Genomic DNA, 18,830 nt, shown 5'->3' with positions numbered 1-18,830 from the left:
TCATCTTTCTACTCTTCATGAAATCCACTTAAGTAATTACTTTTCTTAGCTCATTGGCTCTATGAACTGACAGTTTAGCAAAGTGCTATGTCTAAAGAAATACTGAATCTCCATTTTTATAATACTCTACCTCTTTTTAAGCTTGACTGTTTCTGCCTACCTGGAATGCTTACTTTTCTCATCTGAAAAACTGGTGAGGAGGGTGGGGAGGAGAGGGGAAAACTGGATGGGGGGGAGAGAGGGGAAAGAAATACTAAAAGGTTACAGAGCTGTCTTAAAAACCAAAAATATTAAATGAAAAGCCCCACTCCCTTTTTCTCTGCATTGTATCCCTTTTCCCCAGTCTTATTTTTGGAAAATATATATAAATATAAACCCAATTAACTGACCTGTCTGTACGATGTTTAGTCATTTTTGTATCTGTTAGCAGCAGAACACTAGCTCAGTAGTGCAGCACCTTGACTTGCTTCTAATCTGTTTTTAAGAGGAATAGTTTTACAGAGTACAGTTTTCAAGATTTGGGAGAGTACCGTCTTACGAAAGTTAGTGGTGAACATTAAATAACCCATTATTTTATTTTCTAATCTTTTTGCACTTATGACCGCAATAATATATGGGAGCAAACATCATCTATATACTCAAAGCTCATTCATTTTTTTTTTCCTGTCATGCATATTTTAATATAAAGTTCAAGACCATTCTGCAGACTAAGCCCAGCATTCAGCAAACACAGCGCTGAAGTGCAACATTTAAATTGCCCAACAGCATGCTTTTTTTTTTCCATTTTAAACTTTAAGCTCTCTTTCAAAAGATGTTGTAGTCTTCATGTTTACTAGCATTACAACAAGGTAAGTCTGAAATACCTTTATCTTATTTGGTAGATCTATGTTTGATGCTCTTTGTTTGAATAGAAGTGTCAGCTGTATTTTACTTTATTATATAAAAAAGTTTCAGAATTTAATTAAGGGTCAAGTACCCGCAGTAGATAAACGCAACAGCTAAAGCATATTTCTGATCTCTCTGAAGACTGCAATCATGAAAATTATTATCATTGAGTAAAACTGGTCTCAATGATGGTGACTGGGAGATGGAATCTGTGTTAGTCAGCCATAATTTACATAATAATGGGTTCCGAGTTTTCATCAGCACCTTTTGTTTGTACAGTGCTTACTGCTACAGTAAATTGTCAAAATGTCATTCCTATCCAATCAGCCAGAAAATATCAACAGTAAACAAGGCACGAGAAGAAATTCTCTGATTAAAAGTATGGCGGAGGAAACAGTAAAATGGGACACTGTAACAGTCGTAGCAGCCTTATTCTGATATTTTCAACAACACTGCTGAGCAACTTATGAAACTTATTATTATTTTTTAATGAAGCAATGCCACAGAGGGGATGATGTCATTAAAAGAATCTCAGCAAACAGTTAGATGACTGGTTTTTTTACACTTGTGTTTGTCATTACCTGTTTGTTTCCTCTTCCATGTGGCAATCTATTTCACTTCTGCAGGAAAACAGACTCAACTAAAAAGTTACTTTCACAATGGGCTGGGTAGCCAAAGACACAGAAGAATATACATACAAGTTGCCCAAAAGCAACTTAATAAAGGTAAACACTGAGTCCTAAATGAAAATGCTGGCCCAAATAAATCTCTCTTCTCTCTCTAGCGAACACACAAAGCCTGATAGTATTTAAGTTGAAATGAATTCAGTGTAACTTTCTGCCACTCTCTAAAATTCACAGAAGTGCAAGGAGAGGTGGAGCATGAATTAGTCACAGTGTAAGCTTTATAGCCATCGTACTTATATACTATATTAAAATTAAAAGTTTCACATTGTGTTTGAAATAAAAATGAATAAAGTGGCATCCTGCCAAAGAGAATCAGAAGCCACACTTGTGTGGAGCTGAAACATTTGGCTCATATAGTACTTAATTTATTTTCATGAAATGACAAGTTATATAAATGTATCTTAAAAACAGAGAGGCAAAAACTTAAAAAAAAAGTTTCTTTGTATTGTAGTTCATAAAGGTTGACACAGTCATAGCCTATACATAAACAGAACAAAAACCAATAAACTTTCCTCAAGGAGGGCTTCCAGCACTGTGCTCTTAAAAATCTTCAAAAAAGACGTGATCACGTAGTTGAGTCACCACAGAAAAGACTCACAGTACCTTCTTTTGGAAATGAATAGGAGTTTTAAAATCTATTGAAATGAAGTGTTGACATAAGGAAATATTTTGTAGAGCTTTCAGGTTTCTTTACCATTCACTTTATTTTACTTGGCTACTTTTAATTTTTTTCCATTTCTTCTCTTTGAAAATCCTGCATTGTCCAAGCCCTTTCGATTAAGCAGCTTGCCTGAATGAAAGCACTGTGATGATGTGGCGGTGCATCAATAAACAGGGTGCCTCTCAAAGCAGGACAGAATGCTGAGAAATAGGGCTGATCAGCGGTAATTACTCTGACACTTCATGCAGTACAGGGAATTAACTCCTAGGACTTTGGGCCAAATGGAGAAGTAGTAGTTGATGTTCCACATTGTGAATGCCTCAGTGCCTGAACCCATTATGAGTTTAAACGGAGATGGGAATTCTCTACATACAGGGCTTTTTTTTTCCTTCCTCCCCCCCCCCCCCCCCCCCCCCGCCCCCCAGTTAGGAATGTGAAGCAGAGCGCAGAAAATGAAAATAATTTGGGAAGCTGAGCAGGCTGCATTTCTATTTTTTGCTATTTCTTTACATTCATTTTCCATTAAAACACAAATAATTGAATAAAGGGATGCCTGTAGCAACCATATTTATGGGAATGCACCCATCATGCTGAGGAAGACACCCATATGCCAAGTTAAGGAAGTGGAATTGCTCTAAGACAGACCTGCGGAAACTAAGGTACACAAAAACACATAGCAGGAGGGGAAATACAGCTAAAAAGGCAACTAGTTAGCAGCTGCCACTATGACCTTTAACTGCATCCATGGTAACTGGGCTAAAGATGGAGTTCCATTTTATTATTCTCACACCCACAACGTTAAGCCTATGAATCCCATTGCAATTTAATGGCTGAAATCAGAAGGCAGATCTGTGTTCATTGGACCAGTGCCGACATCCTCTTAGCTAATGAGTGCAATAAACATTTTCATGCCAGGAAACCAATGCAAGTGGAAATATTATGCCATGCAGAAATCTATCCCCCAAACACAAAGAAATGGTCAGTAAAGTCAGTCCTTTATGATCATTTGCATATACTGTAATTTTTCAGGTTTTAGGCCACGCATCTTTGAAGCAGGGAGATATTTAACTCATATATTCTTTAATACTGTGGCATGCAACAGCGTTCACTTTATATTAAGAATCGTGGGAAGAATTATGTATTCCAGAGTTAATGGCTATTACTGCTTCCAATTATTTTCCTAAAGGAAACTTATATTTTGAAATAGTATTTTTTCTTTCATGCGCCTAAAACGTATTTCATCCATTTGTAGGCTATGTACAGTACCACCAGCTGAGCAAAAGACAGTAAACCAGCAAAATGCATCAATACGAAAGAGGGCTTTGTTCTAACTTTTGTTGCTATTGTATTTTGACTCATACAGTTTTTCTTAAGAATCAGTGACAACAATGTCATATCTTTGCCACGTGAGCTGAAAGCAAGACATAGATCATCCTTACCTGGGCTGAAGAACCACAGCAATGACAAGAGCAGTTAAAAGGATCTGTGCTGGATGTGTCTGAATTCTCAACCACTTCCACCTCTAAAGTTCTGTGGTAACCTGTAAAATCAACAGTGAGAGGTATGGAGTGGAGCTAACAATTGATTTGTAAGCCTTTACCTGGAAAAAACAGCACGGCTGAGGAGTAGCCATAATTATTTTTAAAATTGTAAATATAGCGATTTAGCCACATCGAGCCATTCAGTCATTTATCTGTCTTACCCTCCCGCCTCCCCTAAAGAAGGAGCGTCGTTCTAATAACAAAACAGACCAGGGTGAAGAAGAAAACTCTGAATACATAAATGTGCAGCTGGGAAATGAAGGTCACCAAAATCTCCTTGAACTCTTGGGTAAACCCACTGTATTTGCTCCAATGTGGTGCAGTCAAAGACATAAAACTACATTAGTACATTCATAAACAGCATTATGTGAAATATCCTTGCCTCTCACAGTCAACTTCCTTCTCCGTCTTAACATATCCAGAATTTTATTTTTGTTAAAATGTTAGCCTGGCATAAGGAGAGAGGGCTTAATGACTTCCCCTGACAAGAACTACATGTATTTTTTTTCTTATGGAATACTGCCAAATATCCTTTGTAATAAAAAGCTTGAACTATTTTGCTAACAGAAGCCGCTTGTTCTGGTAACTGTAAAGGTCAGACAGAAAATAATTTTGGTGTTTCTTATCTTTTAAAATAATGTCACTTTTCATCATTACGGTAACATTTTGGGACAACAAAGAAAAGAGAAAATAGAAGATGTGATACCCCAGACCACCAGGTACACTATTTCTTAAAAGACATTAGGTTAAAAAAGCTGTTAGCCAATTATACCAAAGACTGGAAATGTCACAAAAGCCAATGAAATCTCCCTGGTAACATTCAGAAATAATATGCTTTGGATCATACTGTATATTAAATGACAACTGTCAATTTAAAAAAGAAGCCCTCCAAAATCTTTGATGTATGACAATTTAGAAGTTGAAACACACTCTTCTTACCATTTAATATCTTTGAGATAAAAAGCTTTTGACATGTTAACTAATGTGAAGGAATAAGTGCTCCTCTCATTTCCCTAACACAGTACTGGACTGCACTGAGTAGCTTTTTGTCATAAATGTCATAAGAAGCAAAGTGGTATATAACCATTTTATTTAGTTAAGAAGTATATGTATTTATGGCTATTACATTACATAACAATAGAGAAAGGTGAGATTTTGTATCCTAAATATTGTTCTTTGATACGTGCAGTCTTTCCTTCAGTTAAAATGGACATTTGAATAGGCACGGATTGTCAATATTATCTAATCCACTTTTCTGTCTGGGGCTATAGTACAGCGTGATTCAGGCTATAGTACAGTGTGATTCAGAGGAAGCCGTCAGTCTCTGAATGCACAGCCGTGCTAGGATAAAAGGTCTGTTGAACTGCATGTTAGTTCTTTTGTTTGTTTGTTTGTTTTTTTCACTGCATGGAAATAATTCACAATCTCTAGCTTCAGGCATCTGGCCTGGGTGGCTCCCAGGTAGCTGAGGAAAGCTCCACGGGGCAGTGCTGGGTGGCAATGCCGGGCTCCTCGCTTCAGTTGGGCTCCCAGATGCATTGGCTATGGGGGATGCTTGCTCCTACCCTGTAAGTGCATCTCAGCAGTTAAGGCAGTGGCTCAAATCTGTGTGCCTTTGACTGGTTCCCAGCTGGAAGTCTCCAATTTTAAGGACAGCCAGAGGTTGTATCTTACCAGGTTTCTCTGTGTAAGGACTTCTCCTGCCACTGAAGTAATGGAGTTTATCAATGACATTTAGACAAATGCCTGACCCTGAGTAAAGGGGGTGTTTGAGAGTCTAAGCCATAGGTGATCAAATAATACGAGGCTGCTTCAGCAGAAGCATTTAGGGTTTGAATTTTGAGCTGTCTAAATTAACACGCTGTAAAAGAGGAGATTAGATATCTAAATAAATAGTAAGCTTCTAGGTATTTTTGCTGGCCTCAATGAATTGTGAGTGTGTATGTTAATTGTTAGGCACAGTGTGGATGGGTTTTCGTGGCCCTGAAAACCTCACGTTGAAGGTTTACACTATTTAGTTGTTGGCAGAATCTCTTTGAAGGTGATTCAAAGACAAATCTGCCCCCAAAAAAGAAAAGTCCTAAGCAGTGTAGACCTCACCAACTGTTGCCATTGGACTCTTGGGAAGAGATTAGTTCCTGAACGTCTTCTAATTAACGGTATAGACACAGGCTAGGAACACTGCTGTGTATTGCCTCAGATCAGCTGTGGACTTTTTTCAGTTATTTTGCTGAAGAGCAGACCACAAGTTAACCATACCAAGACTGGGAAGCTTTATGAACTTGTTCAGTAAATCTTTATAATAGTGTTGTATTCACCGGAAGAAAATGAAATAGCAGATGACAGGATGCTGCCACAGCTGTGAAGGAGGCAATAAACATGATCTGCTAGGAAATCTTTCTGACCCGAAAGCAAGAGCAGAAGACAGAAAACACTGTTGTTGAAACCTTGGTTGCACGATACATTTGAAGATGCAGATTTCGCTGTTGTGGAACACTGGGACTTTGGGACCTCATTCTGTTAGGCCAAGGAGCTGCACAAACAGAGTGCGCACCATCTCATGGGTGGGATAGGTACTGTCTCTGGTTGAAGAGCGGATGGAACACCCAAAATGACATCACTAAGCAAGACTTTGTGTTGACAGATGATACAGACCTAAGCTATTTATATCCCAGTAGAACCTATAAAACACATAAAATTAATATAAGCAGCTAGGAGAACCAGGCAAAAATGTATGCCAAGCTGAACTATAAACAGGATGGCATTTTTCATTTTTACATGAACAAAATAATCTATATATACTGCAGAAATTTCAGAAAGTTGAGATGGTAAAACTGCTCACTATGAAGTTGGAAGTGTAGACTTTTTAATAAATATTTCTGGTCTGAATCTGAAAAGCAAAATGATATATTTATATGTGTGTTATATGAATTATTGATTTTTTGCTGTTTGGCAATCAAAGCGATATATTTGATTTCAGCTAAATCCAAATAGATTTTTTTAAAATTTTCAGCGTATAAAAAAAGAACTTTTTAATGTCCATTTACATTTGCTTTCAGTGGCCCAGTGTCTATTTAGGTACTTAGACAAGGTAGAAGAAGAAGACAAGATGATGTTCAGTCCAGAATTCCTTTATGTCAGTGCTTAACCCATTTCCTGTGAGACAAGAGAACAGGGTCACATTCTTATTCGTAGTCAGAAAGAGGGAGATTTGAGCTTTCCTTTCCCACTTCATGGGTGACTGATATACGGATGTAAAAGTGTAAGAAAGCAGAACTCCTTTCTGCTTTTGGCATGACATTTAAATCCTGCCATACCAGTTCATTCCAGATTCTTGAATAATTTCAGATCCATTGAAACAAATCTCTTTGGGTGAATTAACCATTCCAAGGTGAAAAAACGTTCAGCCCTACTTGTATCACATAAAGACAACGAAGAGGATTCCCCATTAGTAACCAAAGAGGGTGTTGAACAACAAAAACTAATGATTAACGTTATGAAATCAGCAGCACTTGATAACCAGCGTTAAGAATTCCTAAGAGCAGCTGGAGAAATGTTCAGGACGTTGATGGTAATAATGAACATGTCCTGACATACAAGGAAAGCTACAGAAGGTAACCAGACAATGTTATTTCTCAGACCCTTTCCCCTGCGGTTACTCTTATGCAAAACAATGCAAAGCTGACATGGGATGTTTCTTCTCTGATTCCACAAGAACTGGTACCAGAGGAATGATTGCAAGTTTTTTTAATTAACAGTCCAGAAGTTAAAGCAAAATTACTCCTGGAAGAATTTATGGATAAGTCAGTGCTAAATAACAAAGAGACCACTGTGGAGATGGAAAAGATTGCTTAGTAAACTAGGTTATTAGAAATAGGGTGCTTTAATACAGCCCAATCCTAAATTACCTTTCTAGAAAAAAGGATGAAAACCACAGAACTGAATAACTGAAAGCAGTGACTTAAAAATATGGAGGATTCATACTTGACAAGAAACCAAACAGTAGCTCAGAAGATGATATGGCAAAAAACCCAACACGATTGCTGAATGGTCAGTGAGGGAGCAGGAGAGCTGATCTTTCTGTTATAATTTGGTGAGACCAATGCTGGCGTATTGCATCAACTCTGCAGTCCACATTTTCAGAAAGACACAGTGGAGCTACTGGAGAGGGTAGAGAGGAAATGCAGAAATGTTTTGAAAACAGGAGAAAATGCCTTCTGGTGAGAGATTTAAAGAGTTGGATCTTTCTGTTTATGAGGAAGAAGATTGAGAGGTGACTTGCTTATGGCATATATACCTTCTCAGGCAGAAAATAATGGATATGAAAGGACGCTGTAATCTAGTGGAGAAAGGCATAATAAGAACCAAAGGCTGGAGCCTGAAGCCAGACGAATTCAAATGGGAAATAAGGCACACACTTTTAATGCTGATAGCTATTAGCTATCAGAACACATTATAGGGGGAAGTGGTGGATTTTCCATCTCCTGAGATCTTCAAATCAAGATTAGATGCCTCTCAGGAAGATATACTTTAGCTGCAGAGAAACTATTTGGCTCAAGGTAGGGATAACTGTGTGAAAGATAAGTGCCTGTGATCGAGAAGAAAGCAGATTAGATGATCTAAGAGTTCCTTTTTGTTTTTTACACTATGAAAATTTGAAAACCTGCAGTATACCTGGGAGTTAATCTGCGTCCTACACCCCAGATTTAGCTCAATCAGATTATTGGTGCATTGAAATGAAATTCATACTCCTTCCCTTGCTCTTTTATATCCCTTTGCAGGGTTTACCCAGAGGGAAGTCAGATCTATCACTGTTTGCTTTCCTTCAGGATTCTGTCAAGGCAATGCTCCATGTTGGAGAAATTAAGGGAACAGATGTAAAGATCTGCAACCACTGTTTAGACTTTCATTCATGCTTAATTTCTAGAAGAGATAAAAAAGACATCACTGTCTCTAGCATGTTCTTCTAGGATTGAGGCTTGGCAAGATGCAGAAAGGTTGTGTTCACTGTACCACCTACTAACATTATTATTTATATGACTTTGTATTTGCAGTGTTCACTCCCAAGCCACTGGCAATTACTGAAAAATCCTTGCTTCATATATCAGCAAAGGTGACAAAGAGAACAGTTTTCTAACTTGTGGCATCCACATATAGGTACAGAGAATGTTGGAAATTTGTTACTATGTTAAATAACATCCTTTGCGAAAGGATGCTGTGTAGTCCACGTGGTGAAAAAAACACAGGAATATCTTTTGCCTGACCCTGGCCTTCTATATCAGCCAACTCGTATAATTCAGTTATGGGACTTGTGTTTCAAAATGTGTTTCAAAAGACCACAGACTAGTGGTGACACTAACAAAAAAAGTAGTCAATACTGCAGAATCTCACAGTTTTGGTGATATGGCATGCATTTATCTCAGATATTGGCTTAAAATTACTGGTTTAAAGCCTGATTTTATGGTGATGAGGGTAATAGAAAAGCAATGCACAACACAATGTAGGTAGGGAAGAAAATGAAGGTAAAAAGATTGGTTTAACATGGACAAAGGGGAAAAGAAAAAGTCATTGCATGTTTGGAAACAAAGAAGATGAACAGGTGAAATTATGGTGCAAAAGGCCAAGTTTATGTGCAACAGTTCTATGGACTTTTAAGGCATAAATAATTTTATTTAACTTGAGCTGTCAACGTCTGAAGTTGTCACTACAGATTCCCTCTACTGCCAATGGAGAGAAATAGGTGCTTTTAAAACATGATTCAGGTGACCTATTTTAGCTATCTACTTCAAGATGAGATGAATCACACCCTGAAAGTGCCTATTTCTCTCCATTGATTATGAAAAGAGTCCAGGGTGACAACCTCAGATGTAGATGTCTCAGTTATAGATTTTTGTATTTGGTCAGATGAATACTGCTATTAGAGCCTATAGATTCTGACATATCTTCACTTTTTTCCATAATTTCTTATTGAAAAAACAGCTAGTATGGAGAAATAGAAGAGATACACATACATTTGTATCGGGTACAATTTACTGTAGAATGGCTGGAAAACTGACATTATGTGTGTCAAATGTTGACATTTTGATGAAAAAAATCAACTTCCAAAATACTTCAGCTGAGAAAGAAAATATTTCTGTCTGGAAATACTGACATGTGGCCTCACGGGAGTGACAGGTTGGTGCTTCAGGCTTCCAACCTTCTATATAGGGCAGAGTCTCTGCCTGGACTACGTATTCCAGGATTCATTCTGGTTCTTTCCATTCGTAATCCTGGTGGTGCCTCTTGGGATCCTCATGGTGATGACAAATCACAAGAGACGAGCCCAGCCAAGCAGCCAGAACCAGTCAGAGAAGATTGGGAGCATGAAGTAGCCAAATAACACCTTCTGCAAGACATCAAAGTGGCATACTTTTAACAGAAGTATATAGAGTTTTGATAGAATCGTAGCAAGTTAATATTTTAAACAAAAAAATGACATTTTTAAAAAAGAAAGAAGACAGTTTGGAATCAATAACCTGACTTCTCAACATCCAGACTGATTATGTAATCTTCAAGGAAAGCTGAATTATGGGTGTACACTTATTCCTTATTTTGCTGCTGTATTTCAATCCTCTTTGTAATCTCCTAAATCCCTACACACTTTGATAGGCTTATGATCATATTTTGCACTTCTTCCCTTCCCTTCCCTTCCCTTCCCTTCCCTTCCCTTCCCTTCCCTTCCCTTCCCTTCCCTTCCCTTCCCTTCCCTTCCCTTCCCTTCCCTTCCCTTCCCTTCCCTTCCCTTCCCTTCCCTTCCCTTCCCTTCCCTTCCCTTCCCTTCCCTTCCCTTCCCTTCCCTTCCCTTCCCTTCCCTTCCCTTCCCTTCCCTTCCCCTGCCTTCTTTTCTCTTTCTTCTTCTCTCAGTCTTTTTTTTTTCTCTTTCCCTCTTGTTGAGGAACTGTGGATGGTGCTAATAAACTTATTACTCATTTTACCAACGTGTGGTTAGCAAAAGATACTTCCCAGTATGGAGAAGAGCACAGGAAAACACAAACAAATCAGATCTGCTTGACAGGTTATCAAATCAAACTTGAGTGCAAAGATATGCATAAGTTAAGTTCAGAAATATCTTTGAAGATAAAGCTTATGCATAACATTTCCAGAGATAACATCACGTTCAGCTTACAGAGGCTGCATTACTCATGTGCATAAAATAGTAACCTTTGTGAACGGTCTATACAAATTTTGCTATTCAAGAAACCAGAGATTCTGACTCCTAATTCCAGCTGGAGGGAACTGAAAGAGAGAAAAACTAATTTCAGTGTTTCCTTGATACGAAAATCTCAGCTTTAAGAAGGAGAAGACTGAAGGCTGAACAGCCTCTGAGGTTTTGAGTTTCCTTCAGAGAGCTCTGCTGATGTTGCGATATTTGTCAATAAAACTAAGGTAAAGAAATAGGCTACTCTTAGTTTTATTAGGAATTTAAACTCATCTGCTTACAACACTATATGATACAATGTAAGTAAAGAAATAGACTTTAATCATATGCATATTATACACAACCCAAAGCTATAATGACATAGCCAAGAACTCAAAAAAATAGAACATTTGAAAAAATTTTGTCTTTTAAATATGCATAATGCTTTTTGTTTGATTATATATTCACATATTATTTATTTTTACAGATGTCACCTGCCATTTTCCCAAACCTTGATGCCCTCTCTCTGTAACTTCCAAGCTGCCACAGCCTTCTCAGTCCAATGTCTTCCCCATAGGTGGTCCTTTAACCCAGCTCCATTTTCATTCATTGTAGTGAAACCCTTTGTCAGTCCAGCATGAGATTCACTGTTCACAGTAACAGTCTCAGAATTTTTAGCTGTGCTTAGACCCCCAGACTGTCCTGATCTCTGTTCTACACATGAAGATCCTCATCTGATCTATTTTTACTCCTTTTCTGCACTGGTTTTACTGGCAACGCCCATTGCCTGAGTGCCTACCTCCAAGGGTAAGGGCTTCCTACCTACTTCCTAAATACTCATCCCAGTTTCCTTTCCTAGCCTGTTTCTCTTTCCCTTCTTATGATGTATCTGCTCCTTGCCCTCTTTAAGAAGGTCTAATCTACTTCATTTGGTCCCAAGTCTTCCTCTTTCTCACCAGAATTTAGTTTGCTGTCACCCAAACCAACAAGCTCTTTGTAACTCTCAATATAATCTTCTTCATCAGATCATAATTCCAGCCTTCTAATACCTCCTATGACAAAGAGGTGTCAGTGACCTCTTCTCTGGCTTCCAATTATCCTAGATATCTCTGTGCTCCCCGAGAGTTATTAGGTTACTAGGCAGAATTTTTAATTTCTCGGCCCAGCCCCAGTCTTTCTTTTGTTCTCTCCACATTAGAATATGGTGGCTCCCTTCTCTACGCCAGCAAGAAATCCTCAGTACAAAAAAGGAGAGCAAGGTTCCCTGCTCTCCATACTGCTCAAGGAGGGGAATGGACTAACTCCCTGCAGGTTAGGGACTGACTGACTGTCTGGGGAGCAGCTTTGCTGAAAAGGATCTGGAAGGAAGCAGGCTAAACATGAGCCAGCAGTGTGCCCTGGTAGTCATGAAAGCTAACGACATCTTGGGCTATATTAGCAAGATGAAAGGTTGGACCAGATGAACTTTTGAGGTCCCTTCCAACCAGGGCTGTTCTATGATTCTATATTAACTATGTTAATGGTATGCTGAGAGAAGTGATTATTCTCTTTTACTTGACCACATACAGATGCTGAGCTCAGTTTTGGGAACCCAATGCCAGAAAGCCGTAAATAAGTATATTCCAGGGGCTAGAGCACATTCCCTGTGAGGAACGTCTGTGGCAGCTGGGTTTGTTCAGCCTGAAGAGATGGCTGCGGGGGGACCTTGCAGCTGCCTTTCAACACTTGTGAGTAGGCTATTAAGATGGCAGAGCTAAGTTTATTACTGAGGTGCATAGCAAGAGAACAGGAGATAATGGACTTAACTGGAATGGGGGAGGTTCTGACCGGGTATAAGGTAAAACTTTTTTAACTGTGAAGAAAATGAAGCACTAGAGTAGGTTGCCCAGAGAGGCTGTGGAATCTACCCTTGGAGGTTTTCAAGACCTGACGGGACAAAGTCCTGAGCAACCTGAATTCTGAAGACACTTTCAACCTACGTGATTCTGTAATTCTGTGAAACCTCTGTTGAAAATGTTTTCCCAAAAGTTCCTCACTTGTCCAAGTCGGAATGGGTTTGGATTTATATCAATGCTATGCATCCTTTTAAAATTTCAAGCCTTTGCTCTCAGGCGCAGAAGACTTGGAACACTTCAAAGGAAAGACTGCCAGAATTTTTTCAATGTGTACAAAACAAGATTATCTCCCTGGACTCATTGTTGGATACTACTGAGTAGTTTTGTCTGAAATATTTGAAGAGAGGAAAATGAGGTTTGAGGCAAAGTGAATGTAAAAAAAAAAGTCTGATTCTCAGACTCTTGCTGGTCTGCCACTGGTGCTACCAAAGTTGCTGTTAATCCATCATGACTATGGTGCAAGTTCAGCTCCCCATAGCACCAGCTAGACATCACATGTTGAAAACCAGGTGAGTTGCCAAACACTAGCTCCTTTTTAGTGGGAATGCCATGGTTTGGCAAATCAAGAGGTAAACTGGAATATACTCTATTTTGTCATCTGTTCTTAATGCACTATGTTGGTTTTTTAAGTGGTTTTGTATGCAATTAATAATTCAATGTATTGGCCAGTTGTAAAAATTATGCCTGCTATCAGCTGTAATCTTATAATTGTATTTCTCCCCTCCCTCCATGCCAGCCCCCCAAAAAAGTTTCTTGCTGACCTGAAGTAAGGTTTTCCTCTGAGATTATCTTAATATTTCCAAATATGTATCACTTAGCTAAGAGATGAGTGGTGACATTTAGCAAAGTCAGTAGAAAATTAAGACAATGCTACATCTAAAAGTACAGGGCAGCCACCACCACCACCACCACCAAAAAAGGAAACAGTGCGTTTTGTCATATTTTATAAAGCAGAAAGTGGAAGATAGAACAAGGTTGACTAAGCTTGGAAGCTAGAGGTTTCTTGGAGAAAAATGCATAATAAAAAAATTAAGCTGTACAAAAAATTGAGCTGTAACATGATGGGAAGTATCTCAAAAATAGAATATATAAAGAAAAGAAAAGCTAAAATATCATAACCTAAAGAGGTAGTTTCCTAAATGAACTCTACCAGTATTGAAAAGAAAGGGAAAACATAGGAAGATACTTGCCTGAGTGTATCTGAATGGTTATCAGAGACACATAGAGTGTTGATTAAACTTGTAAGTGATATCATAAATGAACTTTATATGTGAAAGACCCTTTGGGAATTAAGAAACTGTCTGTACTCTAAGTCTGACAGCTGATGTCAACATTTTCCTTCCATATTTTCTGAAGAAGCCAAAGAAAAGGCAACCAGTTTGTAAGGTGTCGAACGGGCAGAATTACAGCAAAAGAACCCAGCTAGATCTACAGATTTATGTGCACCAATTTTCAGGTCTGGAACAGGAAATGGACTTATATTAGAAGGGGCATGTGAGAAACACTTGCAGAGTCCTGAAAAGAGGAGTGAAAATCGGTAAAACTGCCTTTGGAAAATCCACCGGATTTCTGCTAAATTGAGGTTGCCACATTCTGCCATAAGTATTCACCTGCAAAGCAGGAAGACTCCATCAGAAAACTCTCTATGTCCCTTGTAATTTCAGCCAATTTATATAAGAAAGTGAGGTACGCGATGGCCTTTTGTTGAATTTCTGTTTGAAATATAACTCTGCAGGGTTCTGCTTATCCACACCAATATCTTACTGGCACATTTCTGACTCACCTCACTTCAGATTGAAGGGTCGTTTCAGGGTAGTAGCTTCCACAGTCCTTCCTCACTGGATATTTCCAGGTGACCATTGACATTGATTAGTTCTTGTAGTCCAGGAGTTTTAGGGCAGAGGTAAGTGATGGCATGCTTTGTCCCGAGTAAATACTGTTCATGTAACCATCCGCACCACTGCAGTTGCTAGCCAGACCACCGTTTCCTGAGGCCCAGATAAAAATATTTCCTCCACCACAATGACCCTAGGGGAATAAAAAACAAAACAAAACAAAACTGAACTTTCCATACAGACCTTTTATTTTAAACAGCCAGTGTTATATTTCTGCCAAACTTAGAAGGTGTTTTTGATTATGTAGCTTTCAACTACCATGGAATTAATATAGAAAAACTTGTGTTCTTCAGGGAGCCCTGTCATACATCTGCAAAATAAGGTTCTTTTTATGTACCTACACATTAACATTGACATCCACTCCCTCATTTAATTAACAACATTTGAATGTTGTTTCCTTTCATGTAGTAATTGTATTTTTTATTCCTAAAGTGATCTCTTGTTTTGGAAGGAGATAAAATTGAAAAATGTCAAGATTTGTTCAGAATAAAACAGTAACAATAAGGGGTTCCTTTTTTCCTGTGGTTTTTGAAACCTAAATCTGGACTTTCCTAGCGAGTTTTGAAAAATCTTGAGGTGGAAAATGAACCTCTAGATTTTGAATTGAGGGGAGAGCTTTCTAACTTTTTTGTTCTTTCTTTCAGTGAGTTCAAAGCTAATGTGCTGGGTCTAGGAATTTTCATGTCTTTAGGACCCTGGTAGCAACTATAAATAGTTGTGGTTGTTAATGTAGGTACGCACACTGGACAATCTAGAGCATGTATTACATGTCTGCCAAGGAGTTGAATTCCAAAGAAGGAGAAGTTAAAACTGCATTAGTAATGCTTAACTTTAACAGCCAGATAAAAGATATGTGGAGGAGGAATGCAATCCAGTGTTCACTAACTACTTGAATTTCTTTAATAAAGCTGACAAACTCATGAATATTAAAATGTGTCCTGGGTTATGTGTCCTTATGTAAAGTATTCCCCTTGTATCTGGTAAATTGTGTCCATGCAGTTATTAAAAAGGAGAAAAGAGGAGAAAGTGAGGTTAGATCACAGGGGAAAGGTCAACCTGTTGGGAGAGGTCTTAGTACTCTTTGTTCAGTACTTCATCTAAAGAACCAGGAGATAATGTGTAAATAGATTTTTTTTTAAATCAGAATTTAAGTGTATGAAAGGCAATCCATCCACTTATGAAACATATATGTGCATATAGTGAGAAAATATTGTAGTGTTTTGTTTTTTTTACTTTACTGAAAAATTTCATCAAGTTAAATACTTTAACAGATTTATAGGTGATAACTTTTTCTCTCTACAATAAGCCTAATCCTTTCTAGTCATTTGTTTGGTGATTAATATATTAAAATAATTATTATAGTAAGATAGCAGGTGAACTTTGCAGCTGGAAGAAAAGTAAACTTTTTCAGTAGATCTGGGATAAGGTACCTAAACATATCTCCAAAAATCCCTAACAAAAACCTGTAATTTATTCTGATCAAATTTTTTCCTTAACTAGTGAAATTATTTAATTAATAAACTTATTTTTGTGTGAGGTTTCCTTTGAGTGGAAATTTCTAAAGAGCAATCATAAAATAACTTTGAAGAATACCCTTTCCAAGAAATTTGGAAAAGTAGCAGGAAGAAAAGACTTGTAACAGATATTTTTAACTAGTTGTATGCATTCAAATGAAGAAATACATGTTCTGAATGGCTGTATGAGCACTATCAAAATGCATGTTATGCTGGAGGTTTATTTCCAGCTCAAATCCTGGCACTTTTGCTAGCATATATTACCTTTCTCCCTCCCTCACTAGTTCCCAAATTCATTTGCCTTGAAAAGAAGACATTTTGCACTGTTTCCTGAAGAAAAGCATTTTTGATCAATTAGGTCAGAAGCAGCTTCTGTATTTTTGAAACAAAACCTGGAAAAAAAAAATTAAAAGCATCTTACAGGTACTAGATTATCCTTTTAATGCCTCCATTAATGTTAAATAAATCCTGCAAATACAGTGTCTCGGTTTTGGAAAATATATTAATTGGGTGTATGTCAGGAATAAAATCCAGGAACTCACTTTTAATATTTCTTAAATCAAAAGCTTCTTGTTCTTAACAGCTATCCCATTTAGATATTCCTTCCCTCTCCCCCTTCCCCAAGTCAGCTCCTTCAGCTGACTGCTGCACTCCAGCGCTGTCTGTATAGGTTACAAGCAGTGAAATGCATTACAGCCATCTACATATATACTTGTCCTAGTGTCAGTGTTACTTCCACAAATGCCTGGAGAAAATACACAATTTTTCTTAATGCTCAGAGCCACGTTTACTACCAAGCACCTCTGGAAACTGCAATTAAGTGCCGAGTTTTCCTCGGGGATCTGACCCAAAGTACCTTTCAAAAGCAAAAGAAGATTCCGAACACGCAGGGTCTTTTTCTGATTTCATATACTTCCATGTAAATCACAAACATCTAACTGAAAATAATGATATAAATGCAAGCGTTATAGATTTTTATTATGGATAATTCATAGCTTCTTTGGTTAGTAGTGCATGTTTGGGGCATTGCTGAGTGATAATGATCTATTTACTGATAAAGTAGGAAGCACGTAACACTAGGAGACAAATCTCTTAAGAGCCCAAGCCTGCAAATAAGTTTGCTTAAATGTGCTCCTATGAATAGACCCACTGAAATCAATGAAACTACTCATGTGCATAAATTTAAGCATATGCAAAAGTACTTGAAGACAGGAGATTTAGCTCTTAATTATTTTAGGTCACTGAAGGAATCGGAGGCCACAGATTCTCCCAGAACAGGTGACAAATCTGCTTAGAAAGGTAATGTGGAAGTGGCATATAGAAATGGTGTATAAGCAGTTTCATCCAGGAATATGTGAGCATATTCTGGTGCTGGTGCTGCCATAGAGGATCCAGCTGGGGAATGACTGATCTAGGTAATTATATTACAAAATCTTTAGAGGAGACATCCCATACAAATTTTAGAAAATACAGACTGGGGACTCAAGGTAGCTGCCGGATGCATAATTTACTCCGAATAATTTGTTAGACAAACCTCACCTCCTTTATCTATTTGTGAATTGTACAAGAGCAGTTTATGACTTTCTTAGATTTATTATTCAGAATTATTCCCTGAATGAAGGTGTATCATTTATGAGCACTTCACTGCAAGTGCTTGATATTCAGAATTTGGCATTCAATATTGTTATGTTGGTTAGTCAGAGAAGAACACATCGCATGTTGTGTTTCTCTGAGTGGAAGTAACTCAGAGTCAGGTTTTCTATTGCAAATCATCATATTTCAGAATTCAAAAATCACTTTCTATTCCCATTTTGCAGTAATCACAAGACAGCTCACAAACATTCTGGCTAAAGGCACATTTGTTCAAAATTAAAACATCATTATTTCCATGGAATTATTTTGTCCTATTACGTCTCTATTTATGTCCTATAATGTCTCTACTATTCAGCTATAACGAGAAGGTTTATCAAAAGATATATCATCATTTAAAAAAAACCCAACCTAATAGGGATAATTTTGTCCAGCTGCATAATCCCCCAGCTGGGATATTGTGGAATGTCCGATGCCTTATTCATCAGTCCTAATATGTTAAGAACAAAACTTCCAAAAAGTGACACCACTGAAGACTTATAGCTTTAGCTGTCTAAAATCAGTCAGAGGGAATGTTTGAGAATGAAGAGACTTGTTTATATCTTGAGAGCCTTTTACTTGTATGCTCATAAAATGAGGGAGATTCCTATCTTGGTCTTGCTTCTGGAGAACTACTTCCCACATCACGGAACAAAATTTTTCGTGGTTCCCCTGCTGCTGAAAAATCCTATAATAAATAGAAGACTGTAAAAACATGGGAAAAAAAAATATATATATAAAAAAGAAAACATCTCGAAATAGTTCCTAACTCCTATTTTTCTTGAGGAGGAAGAAAATGGCTAAAGAATTGGAAGCGAGATATATAGAGAAATTACACTGCTCTTAACACAAGCAATATTTAGTAATTTCTTAGCCCTGGATTGCAGTCAGTCATCCTAACCATCTGCTCAGAACTGAACTTTTTCTTCTTCTTCAGTGTAGTTGAA

The sequence above is a fragment of the Mycteria americana genome, chromosome 1, assembly GCF_035582795.1.
Source record: "Mycteria americana isolate JAX WOST 10 ecotype Jacksonville Zoo and Gardens chromosome 1, USCA_MyAme_1.0, whole genome shotgun sequence".
Classification (NCBI taxonomy): Eukaryota; Metazoa; Chordata; class Aves; order Ciconiiformes; family Ciconiidae; genus Mycteria; species Mycteria americana.
This window is presented reverse-complemented; position numbering follows the sequence as displayed.